This window comes from Pinus tabuliformis, chromosome 2_2 (genome assembly GCF_031772625.1).
Source record: "Pinus tabuliformis cultivar Carrire ecotype Pingquan chromosome 2_2, CPIR1, whole genome shotgun sequence".
Classification (NCBI taxonomy): Eukaryota; Viridiplantae; Streptophyta; class Pinopsida; order Pinales; family Pinaceae; genus Pinus; species Pinus tabuliformis.
The window spans coordinates 875,234,210-875,250,087 of NC_142300.1; positions in this window are offsets into that span (position 1 = coordinate 875,234,210).

Genomic DNA, 15,878 nt, shown 5'->3' on the forward strand with positions numbered 1-15,878 from the left:
GCAGAGACTGCATCTGCGGCAAACTTTCTATCTGGATCCCTAATATAGTCCTGAAACTCTAGCAATATTGTATGAATAGATGATTCCGTTGCAATGAGAGACAAGATCTCCAGCTTGATTGCTCGCATATGGCATGTATCAGAAGATTGAACAAAGAAATCTTCAAAGAATGGCTCAAATAAGGAGGGCATTGCTGCAACAAATGTTGCCAGATTTGATAGTACCACATACTGTGAGTCATAAGAGGACCTGAGAAGGAACAAAAGCAGCTTCACAATTCTTTTCACATCCTTAACTGGAGCCATAAGCCAATGGACTCCAGCAGCAGCAACAACGACCCCACTGTTTTGACTCCATAACAAAGGCAATGTGCATTGCAATAGAAGTTTCAACTCACTATGTAGCTCAATAGTAGGAGTAGCATTATCTGACTCCGATGAATCACTGCTCAAGGAAGTCGTCCTTTATAACTTACGTTGATCATTTCTCAAGTAGCTTGAAACCAGGCCCTGTCCTTCCATTTTTTTGACCTTCCTCTACGTTAGAGGCACTGCTTCTGCCATATCCGTGGTTCATAAAACCCTCTGATGAACTATCCGAATTTTCTGTTTCAATGTTTAGTCTCTTTGAATAACCTGAATTGAATGCGGCAGACATTTTTGAAATTCCATGTTTTGCAACAGCATAACGTAATAAAATCTCAATCAAGATAATCTGGCCCATATGAACTGCTGTGCTATCATGAACTGCAGTGGTTGACTATTTGTTCTCTGCTTGAAATCTCATCCATTAGTTGCACTGGAGTTAGACAACCCACACTGTCCGTGTTTTTTTAAATTTCACGTGCATGACTGACCCATGCATGCTGTGTGACTTTCTTGTGAGTGCTAGAGAACTGGGTGTATTGCTACATTCGTGGCTTAATTTCACCATTCCATTCGTTCATGCAATGCTTAGACTAGATTCATGCAATAGATGAACAAGGTTTAGTCACGTACCTGAAGTCAAACGGCTGCTTGTGAAGCTTTTTGCTGCTGCATGCTCTGATTCTGCTGCTACATGCTTGGATCCTTTGATTGCATGAGGGCTTGGCTGATGATTTTTTATTGCTTTTCCTTGTGCAGGTGTCCTCTGGCTGGATCTGAGCTGCATGCAATTGTTTCCACGTTCAGATCTGCACCTTCAAGCTGCTGCTGCTGCATGGTCACAAAACCAGAAATTGTTTTTGCCATTGCTCTCAAACGGTAAACCGGATTGATCTGAAACTTGGTGAACATGTTCCTATCATCATTATGCATCTCCCATATCAAAATCGTGATCAATGGATGCACGGATTTCGAGAAAAATGGAAAATGGCTGAAGATTTCAGAGCTCGATTTCTCAGAAACCGTGCATCGGAATCGGCTGAAACTGCTTGGGTAGGTTACCATCACTCACATGCATATCCCCATGAAACAGGTTTTGAAACGGATGCACGGATATGGAGAAAATGCAAAAATGGCTGATGGTGATGGAGGCTGATTTCTTGGAAACCGTGCACCGGAATTGCATGGAACTGCTCAGGCATGTTGCCATCAACCTTGTACAATTCCCCATAAAACGGTTTGTCAAATGGATGCATGGTTCTCAAGTTATGGCAAAAACAAATTTTGTTCTATGTCTTTTTGCTTCAAGGCTTTTTGCAAGTGGTTGCATGGAAGGAAAAACTGAGCTTGGGCTGTGATGCAAGTATGGAGATGATGGAGGAGGAGTTGGAAGATTGCATGAGGACTTCTGAACCCTCGAGGAAGCTACCATGTTCGCCAAACCACTTTTTGAAATCCATGTCTAGTTTCCCAGAATTTCTACAGGAAGTTCCTGTAGAAGCGCAATGAGAAGCACAATGAGGTGGAAAAAATGATGGAGAAAGGCAAGGGGTGGACACACAAGTGCTTGTAGGCCTAATCAACAGATTCCCACCATCAGATTCCATTTTAAACTTGAATTTGGTTTGTCCAAAGGTTCTACAGGATGTTTCCTGTAGAAATACAGAGCTTCCTGTAGAAGGCACAAGAAAATTCCTTTGACCTTGATTTGAGTGCTCCTCCTGTCATGAAACGTCCTTCTTGCAACCTGCAATTAGCCAATGGAGATTAGTTTTATTTTTATTTTATTTTTCTCTTTTTTTTTGAAAAACAACTAGGGCGCCTCATGGAGGTTTTCACCCTAATTGCCTGCCCTGGGCGCCTCCAAGGAAGGTTTTCACCCAGGGATCTTATTCCATTTTTATTTTCTTTTCTTTCCAACCCATTGACCGCCTCATGGAGGTTTTCAATCAATGAGCCAATCTAAGGCGCCTCTAAGGATGTTTTCACCTTAGATTTTTATTTTCTTCTTATTTTCATTTTTTCTCTTTTTTTTCCTTTTTTCTACCCTACCCTACTTGAAAAACAAAATCATTTTGAAGTATAAGAATACTTCCAATGGAGCCATGTGCACATCGAGATTAGAGACAAGACGATGTGAAGGCTCGGAATGCATGCTTTGACAGGTATCCAGATCTCAGAGGCCAAATGATCTGACTTTGAAGGGATCAAACATAGTTGAGGAAGAGAGTACCGCTGCAACTTAGTGACCGTCTGAAACCATATCTCAATATAGCTCTGATATCCTTGGTTCTTTTGCTGATCTGGATCATGTTTCATGTCACCTTCTAACATGACTTTCTCATCTTCCTCTTTTTGCTGATCTTTCTCTTGAGTACATGGAGGATTTTATGATAACCATGAGGGAACTCTCTCGATCTCTGATTTAGATCTCTTCTCTTCATCAAGTGCAACCCATGGTTCTTTGATCTCCTCTTTGGAACCTTCTTTTTCCTTTGGTCCTTCAATGTTGTCAATATAATCTCTACTTTGCAACACTCTTCCTGAGCTTTGGTGAAGATCATTGGGCTCAAGAGGAGTTGTTTGGATATGTTGTGCCTCAGATTTGCAATGGGGTTGAGCTGCTCCATTTTGTGGTTTTGGAAATGGTACGGGTAGTTGAGTGGAGGTGTGAAATTGAGATGGAGATGGATGGCATTGTGGTTGGGTAGGCATTTGGGGTTGCCTTGGTGGAGGAGGAGGCGATGGTTGTGGATGAGCAAGTGGTGGAGGAAAATAAGCGGGAGGAGTGTTGTATTGGGGCCTCCACTCCTGATAAGGTGCATTCCACTGAGGCTGTGGCTGAGCATAAGAGTGAAACGAATGAGCAGCTAGTTGGGCATAATATGGATCTGTGAAGGAACAAGGAGGAGGTGTGAACCAGGAAGGATGAGCAGGGGGACCCCAAGAAGGCATGAAAGTGGCTTGATAGGGGTCATAATAGATCTCAGGTGTCCCTTGCAGTTCCTGCTGGTAAGATCCAGGTCCATGTGGCCTCCTTTGGTTCATATGATAGAGTGATTCAGTGGCTCCTTTGGCTCTCTGGTATGCAGCTTTGATTTTGGGTAAGGAGGGGCACTGATCTATAGGATGGTATTCTTCACAGATGAAACACACTTCTAGGGAGTGCATTGGACATTCGTTCCTAGGATGATTTCTAGTGCACCTGGGACAAAAGATGACCAAAGCCCTCTTGGCTTCCTCTTGCTTCTTTTGGATCCACAGGGTATCCAATTGCATGGCAAGAAACTGCCTCATATCACTCTTGAAACCTTCTATATGATCTTCAAATTCATCTTTGGACAAGGGACTGCTCCCAACATTTCTGCTTGTAGCCATTTGCTCCAGAGGAATGGTTTCTTCTTCTTCTCCCCTAGAGGTTCTTTAAGTATGTCTTTTTGGCCACTTAGGGGTTCTTCTCTCACAGCCATCGAAGAAGAGAGAAGGTTGGCTGTGTGAAGCAGTGGGGGTGTTGTGCAATCATTTTTCTAACTCATCTCTACTCCTACAAGGCATGAAATGAAATCTTTTTGGTTGATTTTTGCATTTTTCTTCTTGTACCTGCAAAACTAAAATAGATTGAACTGCAACTAACTATCTTGCTGAAATGAAAATGCGGAATTGAAATGAAAGCAGGAAAGGACTAATCTATTTTGCTCAAATGAAATTGCAGGAATGAAATGCTAGGCTACGCTTGCGAAATTGAAATGCTAATCTACGCTTGCAGAAATGAAATTGCGGAATTGAAATGCTAATCTACGCTTGCAGAAATGAAATTGCGGAATTGAAATGCTAATCTATGAAAGTGGGAAATGAAATTGCGAAATTGAAATGCTAATCTATGAAAGCAAGAAATGCTAATCTACTTTTGCATAAATGAAATTGCATAATGGAAATGAAATAAACTACTTAGCAGAAGGTTGTAGTAGAAAATAGAAGAATAGCAACAATCACCAATACTCTGCCGCTTCCTCGGCAACGGCGCCAAAAAGAATGGTGGGCTCTAGTATTGTAGCAATAATGCTACAACTCCTGGAACTCCCTTCTTTAATTTTATCAACCCGCTAGTTCGTAACAAACTTGGAAGCGACGGTGCTGTATGCACAAGTACTAGCTCTTGCTGCAGCTGTCACTTGGTTAGCTGGCACAAGTCCACTAGGATCTTAAGCCAACTTCTATGAGCTCTTAGAAGGAGCTTTTTAATTGATGGATGAAAGCTAACTTGAAGGAAGCTAATCTAATTGCAAAAAGAAACTGAAAGCCAAAAAGAAACGCAAACCCTAACAAACCCTAATTCTACCAGCTAGTCCTACTGACGCAAAGGAGAGCATGAAAACTAGCAAAGGAGAGCATGCAAACTACTGAAAGAGATTCCATTACTTCTATGAAGGTAAAATGCATGTGTCTAAGTTATCACTATCTGAAGAAAACGTCTTTTTGTATTTTTGATTAAGTTATTAGAATTATCATGCATGTGCTTTTAACTGGCTTTTCACTGTGCAGGGATGGATCAAGGAGGAGGAATGCTTGGAAAAGGTTGGGATGGTACAGAGAGGGTCTAAGGGATCCCTAACATTCTTTCCGAGAGTTTCACAAAGTCTGGATGCTATGCAACCGAGGTTATGGACTTCTACAGGAAGTCTGCAGGGGTTTCTACAGGATGTTCTGTAATTCTTCTACAGGATGTTTCGAAATGGGATTTTTGAGGATGGGTGATTGATGGAAGATGCATGGATGGTTATGGAGGTAGGATGGGGGTCTGAAGTGACCCAAGAACTGATGGATGGAGTGGTGAGATGATATGTGGAAGGCTGATTTGGCTTTAAGGTAGTTGAGACAACGATGGAGAAGAAGGTAGGGTTACGTGGGCAAGAGGATGGGTGTGAAGCTAGAAGCCTACATATGGGATGAATCAGATGGCTCTGATGAAGCTTGACCATGTGAGTGAGTGATAGAGATGCCCTGCACAATGCACATTCAACCGAATCAATGAATTCTTGCAAACAAACTAAGTCCTAGCTAACTTAATCTAACTGTCAATGAAATGAATAAACAGTAGCCTCGTTTGGAAAGAGAACCATGTACATCACGTGAGCAAGAACATTCCGAAAGATCTAAATGCATGACAAACTCGTACCAATCGATTCCCAAACATAAAAAGCTACTTTAACCAACAAAAACAACCAAAATAACAAAGCAAGATCTAAAGAGCAGATTTTGTTTTAAGAACGCAGCAAACACACATAAAGATAAACAAGGGAGGTACTGGGCGCTTGAGATGGGCCCAACCCCAAGAGCTACAGCCTCCCAAGAGAGATTTAGAGCTGGTGCAAAGCTGAATTCATCTTTATTAATCAAGAATGAAGAGTTACATCAAAACTGTCCACAAGGAGAGCTTGAGAATGAGCTGAAAGCAAAGCTAATCTATTGCATACAAATCGAATTACAAAATGACTACAACAAGGCTACGAAATGACTAACTACTAGCTACTATCTACTGGCTAACTAGCTAACATCCACTGGCTACACTGGCTAACCCCAAATGAGGCCCTAAGCCTTCTTATTTATACAATTTGAGGACCCAACAGTCCTCCTAAAATTTAGGGACTCGGCTGCCCAAAACTTGAAGTTAACAGCAGTCCTACTTGACTTGCTTGGCTGCCCTTGTGTTGATTGATTCGGTGGCCCTTGAACTCCGAGCTAATGGTGGAGAATTCGAGGCAAGGGCCCATAAGTGAAGGGGACACCTTCCTGCAAATCCTCTAGCTTGTCTTCCCACGAATTTGGCTGCCAAGTGCTCATTAAGACCTTCAATTTTGTCTCCAAATTGACCAAAAAGGCTACACAAAGCACCCATTAGACTTGTTGGCATAATGACTAACCAAATTCACTCTATTAGCATAAAAATAATCAAAAACATGCAATAAACCAATGAGAATGGTGGATTAAGTCAAATTAGGAGGTTGAATGAGCCCAAATAATTGTACATTTTTGGGGCTCATCAGTGATGTAGTTCATACTCAAATTATATATGTATATATTATTGTTTGAAGCCATACCAATACTGAATCAAACAAATCACCCACAAATATAGTAGCCCGATGATAGAGGCCAAGTACCATATCACCAATTATTGTAGATAGGAGAAAGGAAACTCCCATTTATAAATGTTAGTTGTTTAAACTGTATATCAAAGTTGCATTTATGTCCTTACAACATGTTTGTATTGAAACCAAAGGATAATCCATTTTGTTGATACATGAAATTACTAAATATGTGGACACAATGCACAAGTAATGGGCCTGAGTTAGATCCTATGAATTCTCCTCTCTATTAATTTTAGTAGTGCCTATTGCTAAGTTGTAAGTAGAATTATATCACTATTTTGTGTTGTAATCATGTATGCGATATAGGTTGTTGAATGAACTATCAACAAAAAATTTTACATGTTACATTAAGCCCTCATTTCCACTTAGAAAATGAAATAAAGTTGTATAACTATCAACGCTCAAATTATTTAATAATTATATCTCCATTTCACATAAACTTCTATTATAAGAAAAAAATATTAGGATGTATTTAGTTCTAGCAACCCTACATCTCGACATCGATTAGATCAAGTATTACAAATAGTATAATCCTCAACTTCATGTGCCAGAAACTGATGATAAATGTAACTCATCTATACCAAAAATTGTTGATTGCATATGATTAAAGTGCCTTCTCTTGCAAACAAAATCCCATAGACACTACATCAAAATTCTTGCAAGCTATGCCATTCATCATACTACATCAATTACAACCATTGACATCAATGCTAAAACAATGCCAATGATATCCCTCTTTGGAATTGATGGAAATCACCTACTAAAACCAAATTTATGGTTGATGTCTCTATCCCCCTTTGAAATCAATGGAAAAGAGAAAACATATTGGGAAGTATTTTTTCAATTCCAGTATACATCCAGGTGCTAAGGCCATCTAAAATAACGTATTATATATACCTTTCCCACCTATAACTCTTGTGGTTGCTCCATATATTGTTATTTCATGAGCCACTTACTAATACAAATGTTAGAAACCAAAACACATGTTCCCCATGAGCATGTGATACACATACAAATTAATCATTGGAGACCTAAAACTAGGAAGTTAACTCTTGTGACTCCTATAAAACAAGTTGACATCAATATCAAACAATTTCAAACAATTGTTTATCTATTTTGTTGTTGGGTATGCTCCCCTTAAGCATGTAATATACTATGATTTTACATTAAGTGTCTCATGGAAACTAATTTTTGTGAACATACATGTTCATTAGACACACTTGCTTCTTCTCCCCATGTGTTCATGCACTCTCCTTCCATGTCGATCGCCTATAATTTAACTTTTTGTTGTTTCTTTTAAAAAAAAATTCTACGTACTTGACTAAACATTTTAATTTTGCATACACACCTCTCTTCTAATATGGCTTCATCTCAATGAAAATTATCTTCCTTTGAGATGTTTTATTATGCTTCCCCTACGAGTATGCCAATATTTATTTTCTGTTAGGTCCCTATACTACTAGTGTAACCCCTTATTGTTTTTACAACAACCCCCTTATTATATTATTGTGCCCATGTAGTCTAGGCATATTGTTATTATTGTGTCCCATAGAAGCCCACTATTGTTCTTGTTATTGTTGTGCCTTTACATTATTATTGTTATGTCGAATTTTATTATATTATGACCCCTTATGCTCCTATATATAGAAAGAAGGTATTTTTATTTGTATCATCCAAGAAATGTTCATTTGTATAATGTAAAGGAGGGTGCCCCCTCGAAGAGGCTAAATTCTATGGCGTTTATCTATCTTTTCTAACTTTTGTGAGTTGGTTTCATAACATTTCGTATCAGAGCTTTGGATTCTAGTGTTTCGCTTCTCCAAACAGGTCATCGTGGAATTTTTGCTATAATGTTTTTTCTGTGATTTTTTAGAAGCTAAAACAAAAATAAATTTGTGAGGAAATCTCACTGAACCTTGGGTCTGAATTTCAGATCTTGTCTCACTATATTTTCAGAGATATGTTCTGATAAAGATAGGGATTTTGAAAGCTCCACTATTCCATCTCAAACACGTCATCATGGCATTTTCCTTATCATTGTCTTTATAAAAAGTTTCAGACTCTAAAATTAAAACCCATTTGAGCAGAAAACTTGGTGAAGCTCCTGCTCGAATTTCAGATATTATTTTGTTATATGTTCAGAGATATAGTGCAAGACATTTAGGGTTTTGGCAGGCTCCCAAATTACATCCCAAATAGGTGACCTTGGGAAAATCGTCATAACCTTCCCTTTGAGCATCAAATTGAAATTTCATCAGAACTTATAGAAAGAGGACACATTGTAGTTTTTTGTGTATTGGATTTAGGTCCTAAGGTTGAAAAAGTGACATGTGCCACTTCATACAAGTTCACTCTACTGAACTAGTATATAATCAGGTCATCGTGGGAGATTTGACATAACTCTTCCTTTTAGAATCAAATCTTGATCAGACTTATAGAGTTAGAAAGAGGGGTCAGAGGGCTACTGCAAGACATAATTTCAGAACTTTGAGATTTGACATTATATAGTTACAGTCGTTTCAATATCGATCTCCTATAATCATGAAAAGGTGATATGAGGAGATTTGATGGCCGGGGTCCATTAAATTGTATACTACAAATGCAGAAATATCTTGATCTACATGAGGTGAAACTATTACAAAAGGTACGTATTGCATCTTTATATTTAGAGTCGAATCAATTTTTATGGTATGAAGGGCTTTGTTCTCATAAACCACTTATCATGTGGTCGATTTTCATGGAGGAAATAATAGCATATTATGAAGATACAAAGAGAAACTGCTTCTCTAGTGAATTGATAAATTTCAAACAAAAAGGTCCAACAGTAGAGCACATTGAGGACTTTCAAAAATTGAATATAAGGGTAAATTATATTCAAGAGAAGCAAAGGATTGATGTCTTCATAAGGACTTTAAAGACTAACATTCGACATGAGGTTCATCTTTTGGAACCTGATTCATTGGAGAAGGCATTCAGGTTGGAAAGAAAAATTGAAAGCCAAATTATGGAAATAAGGAATCCCACCACTAGCGAGTATAATTATGGAAGTTGTTTTTATCTTAGCCTTCCACAACCTACAAGGTTTACACCACAACAGTTGGAAGGAAAAACAGAAAAAGGGCTTTGTTACAATTGTGATAACAAATACACTAAAGGTCATAAGTGTGCCGAGAAGAAATTATTTTACATAGATTATGAAGAGGAGGAAGAAAAAAATCAAGAAACATCAAAAGAAGAGGATATACACTAGGAACCACCCCTACAGAAAGAAGAAATGAATTTGTCCATATCTTGTAAAGCATTGGCAAGAATTACCACTCCTCAAACTCTCAAGATAGAAGGGCATATCAAAAAGAAAAAGGTTCAAGAAGTGAAAGATCACATTGAGAAAGAAGAGATGAATCTGACCATATCTTGTAATGCATTGGTCAGAATTACCACTCCTCAAACTATCAAGATAGAAGGACATATCAAGAAGAAAAATGTTCAAGAAGTGAAAGATCATATCAAGCATCAAGAAATGAATCTGGCCATACCTTGTAATGCATTCGAAGAAAATACCACTCCTTCAACTCTTAAGTTAGAAGGAAATATCAAGAATAAAAAGATTCATGCAATGAAAGATCACATCAAGAATCAACAACACATTCTCCAACTTTTAAATTGTAATGCCACTTTGGTGTAGAATCGAATGAAACAACAGGGAGATCAACATTGTAATGAAAGAAGTTTTGATGTAGGCGATTGGGTATTTTTATGGATACATCTCAAGTAAGCTATTTATGAGAAGGAAATGTTGGAAATACAACATGCACTTAAGAAATTGTGACCTCACCTAATGGGAAGACACTTCAAGGTAAAAATGCATCATGATAGTCTTAAATACTTTTTAGAACAAAGATTATCTTTAGAAGAATAGAAAAAATGGGTCACAAATATGTTGGGTTATGACTTTGAAATCATCTACAAAAAAGGGAAGCAAAATGTTGTTGCATATGCACTCTCAAGAAAGGATGAGAATGTGGAAGCATTACTTTGTGTTATTTCTATTATCCAACCAAATTGGATAAATGAAGCAAGGGATGAATAGAAGAAGGACGAAGAAGTGTGGCCACTCATTCAAAAGTTACAGAATATCCCAGTTCAAACAATATTGCCAGAACTTGACGAGGAAGGAAAAATCATATTGGAACCTAGAGCAGTCACAGAAACAAGAACCCAATAGCTACAAAATCAATCAATTTCACAGTATCTCATCAAGTGGAAGAACTTACCCGCTGAAGATTCCACATGGAAGGACAAGAATTTTATATAGAAGCATCAAGAACTACTCAAGCATTGAGGACAACACTTTTTGAAGGAGAGGGGCATGTTAGGTCCCTATACTACTAGTGTAACCCCTTATTGTTATTAGCACAACCCCCTTAAATTATATAGTTGTGCCCATGTAGTCCCCATATTGTTATTATTGTGCCCCATAGTAGCCCACCATTGTTATTATTGCACCCTTAAATTATTATTGTTGTGTTGGCTCTGATTATATTATTACCCCTTAGATTCCTATATATAGAAAGGAGGTCTTGTCATTTGTATCATCAAATAATTGTTCATTTGTGTAATGTAAAGGAGGTTGCCTCCTTGAAGGGGTTGATCTCTATGGAGTTGATTTATCTTTTCTATCTTTTGTGAGTAGGTTTCATAACATTTTCTCTTTATTTTGTAGTGCACTTTGTGTCTATACCATGTACTAATGGACTTTACGTGGGCCCTACCTGCTTTATTCAAAACATGAAGAAGATATTTCCTTGAGTTTCTCATTTGTTCTATTACATTTTTTTGAAGACATATACTTTCTCTAGAGTTCTAATTCCTTTTGTTATTATCTTTCCAAAATCTTCTTCTATAATCCTACATCCTATTATAATGAATATGACTACATGTCCTCTATCAGTCATTTGACATAGACTTAGGATGTTGTGTTGTATCCCTTAGATAAGAGGAATGTTGACTACATATGTATTGTTGCTTCCAAGGTCAAATTTACCATTTCCTATTACTTAGGTTGATGTATTTTTCCCTAGAACAACATTTCCATCTATCATTTTCTTTCGAGAGAGAAATATGCCCTTATCATGGTCATATGATTATAACATGTGTTATTTGTGTACCAGGAGTTGTCCTCGTCATGAGCATAGAGAGCAAGATTACATGTCTCTTACTTTTCTTCCTTCTTCATCCATGATTTAGTATCTTGACCTACATCGCCTTTTGATTTCTTCTTCAACTTCCTATTTTTATTAACTCCATCCTATTGTTTAAATCGTCTAAAATATCTCATTGAATTACTCCTACACTCCTTTTCCAAGTGCCAAAAATTATTTCATGTATGCCATCTTATGTGACAAGAAAAGGGGGGAAACAATATTTCCTTCTAAAACCATTATACATATGTGATTTCTATTTTATATTCTTCTTAATGAAACAATCTTAGTTTCTGTATCACTTCTTAATGAAATAGTCTTAGTTTCTAAATTCTCATAGTGATATTCTCCTTCCTTTAGTTGTCTAGTTATTTCATTCCCAAATCTCCTTGCTTCTTCTAGATCAATCCTTAAAGAAATAATTTTGTTTACAAGTCTCTCAATATGGTTTTCCTTTTCTTTAAGTTTCCTAGTCACTAGTTCACTCACTCATTTCACTTATTCTTAGGCTTGTAGGACTATTACAACCTTATTTTATTCATCCACATCTTGACCCATGTTCTCATATATCTGGAACGTCTCCTTTAGATTCTCACCCTTTTCCATACTAGAGGCTAGTTTCCTTCCGAAATCAAATTCCTTTCCTGACCATTCTTGTTCTAAATCATTAACACCATATGATATGAAAGAGACAACTTCTTATGCATGGCCACACTCATGTTATACTAGAATACAATCATTATCATGTTTTCTAGAAAAAGAAATAGCAATATTGTCAATCTTCCTACTTGGACACTTAATTAACGATTCTTTATCTATATTTTTTCCATTGCTATCTCCTTCATGGATGGATTTCACCCTTACCCATAAATCCTTCACAACTTGTAGCTTGTCCCATACATCATTTTCATTATGCATAATCTTCACAAATTTTGAATAAAGAGGACTAAATAAAATTTCATGCATAGCCTAACCATCCTTCTGTTGTTCTTGATTAGATGGAGAATTTTTAGTATAACCATTACACACTAATTTCAAAAATTATATATAAGAGATATTAACCTTGATTTCATCTTTTCTTTGCACACCTGATAGTTTGCATCATTAACTTTTTATATTTCCTTAATACTTGACATTTTTTTATATTTAATTTTTAGTATAACTTTTCTCAACAATGTTACAATATTTAACTATGGTTAAACCATTTCAACTATGGTCAACCATAGACACTACGGTATTTCATGCCTAAAATGGTCAAAGATATACATCTATAATTAAATAGTGACAACCATTCTGAACAATGTTCATCCATAATCAACTCTACTTCACCATAGAAAACCATGGTTAACATGTGGCGTCACTATATGATAAATAAATTTCAACATCACCAAGTATAAAAACAAAAATCAACATCATTTTATAACAAAAAAAAATCAGTATCATAATGTGATGAACGAAAAATGGCACTGCATGTGTGGACAAAAAACTTAACATCATATGTTGATGAATAAAACTCAACATCACAATATGAAAAATAAAACAATGAACAACATAATAGGACAAACAAAAATCTATGTCACATCTTGACAAAAAAAAATCAACTTCACAATATGACGAAATGCAATCGACACCACAATGTGACAAATAAAAAATGATTTCTCACTCATGAACAAATAACAATTATACAAAGTGATGGTAGAGTCAAACATAGTCAAGCTTTAATATTAATATGATATAAAAATATTAAATAATAATATTTATTAATAAAATTAATATTGAAATTTATTAATAAGTTCCAATAAAGTTTTATTAATAAGGTATTATATTTTATTAATAATATATTATACTTAATTTTTGAGTTTTTATATTTTCTTAACCGTTAAAGTTGTTTAGTATTTAATCTTTAGTATAATTTTTCTTAACAATGTAACAATATTTAACTATGGTTAGGCTAGCTCAACTATGGTCAACCATCCCCAGTATTGTAAGTCATTGATAGCATGGTCAAACATATACCTCTATAATTAAACTTTGACAACCATGGTGAATAATGTTCACCCATAATCAACCATAATTCACCAAAGACAACCATGTTTAAAAATGGATGTTGCATTATGACAAATAAATATCAACATCACAATGTATAAAAACAAAAAAAACCATTATAATCTAATAAAAAATAAATGGCATCATAATGTGATGAACAAAAAAAGGTGCTGCATGTGTTGAGAAAAAATTTAACATCACATTTCGATGAACATAACACAACATCACAATACAAAAATAAAAGAATCAATCATACAATACAACAAACAAAAATCTACGTCACATTTTGACAAACAAAAATTCAAAAACATGGTATGATGAAATGAAATCAACATTGCAATGTGACAAATAAAAAACGATTTATCATTGTGATGAACAAATAACAATGTCACAAAGTGATGTAATAGTCAAACAATGTCAACCATTGTAGTCAAGCTTTATAGTCAAAGTTTAAATAGTCAACCATGATTAAACTTAGGAAATCATCAACCTTAGTCCACTTTGATAAACAATCATCATGGTTTTCCAATTGTTTAATAATATTAACAACATTTATTATTAATGTCTATTAATAAAATTAATATTAAGACTTATTAGTAAGATTTAATAAGTTTTTATAAATAATGTGTTATATTTAATAAGGTTTCACAATAATATCTAAGTTCTATTTCATATTTGATTTTGAAAAGGAATATTATAATAATAATAATAATAATAATAATAATAATAATAATAATGTCAAGTCCCACTAGCACAGTTGGCTTAGGATGGGCCTCGTTAGCAAGGTGACCCACGATCAAACTTCACGGGGGGTGGTTGTGCTATGTGTTAGTGGGGGAGACATGCTAAAAAAAACTAGTCAGTTTAGGGTTGGTGTTGCCTAGGTTAGATGTGATCTTGGGGTGACTTTGATGGATTAGATTCCCCTGGGTTGTGGCTCCTCAAGCCACTAGTCAAGGTTGGAAGATCACAGACAACTTGACAAATAATAATAATAATAATTTAAACAAAACCAAGGTTTGTTAATAATGTTAATATTAAGTTTTATGAACAATGTTTATTATTTATATCTAATAAGGGAAGACATTTATTTAATATTTAACTTTTTTCCAAAATTCATTTTTAAGATAAAATTTTATCTACAATGCAAAAATACATAATTATCATTAAAAATTCTCGACTATGTTGAACCATAGTAATCCATAGTTAAGATAGTTAACAATACATATTTATACTTAAACATTCACAACCATGGTGAGCAATGTTCACCCATAATCAACCACACTTGGTCGTAAGCAACCATGTTCAAAAATTGGCATCACAATATGAGAATTAAATATCAACATTGCATGCATTGAGAAAGAAATTTGCATTACAGTGTGACAAATAAAAGTCATTACCACCACATGAAAAATAAAAAAACTAATATCGTAATATGAAAAACAAAAAATCAATGTCAACAATATGTCAAACAAAAAACTAATGTCACAAAGTGACAACCAAATAATCAACATCACAATATGATGAAGCGAAATCTATATTGCAATGTGACAAATTTTCACTATCATGAAGAAATAGCATTGTTGCAATGTGATGACATAGTAAAACACAATCAAGATTTATAGTCAATGTTTAAATAGTCAACCATGATGAAGATTAGTTAACTTTACATTTATGATGGTCAATGATAAACAACCTTGTTCAACCATAATAATCCTTAACATTTTTTAGTTAATATTTGCTAACCATATTCAACTATAGTCAATCATGGTCCACGATACTCAAACTTACACACTCACAACAAAGGTTTAAAATTGTTTAGTAATATTGATATAACATTAATAGGATTTAACAAGATTTAATGATAATATTTATTAATAACATTAATATTAAGGTTTATTAATAAGTTTCAAAAAAACTTTATTTATAAGGTATTATATTTATTAAGGTTTTGAAATAATAAGGTTTATATTTAAGACGATTTAATGTTTTTTAATATTTAATTTTTAAAATGATTAATACAAATATTATTATTAAAATCAATATTCATAACATTAACAATAATATTATGGTTTCTAAACAAGTGTCAATTCTTAGATTTAATAAGTCTTAAGATTTAT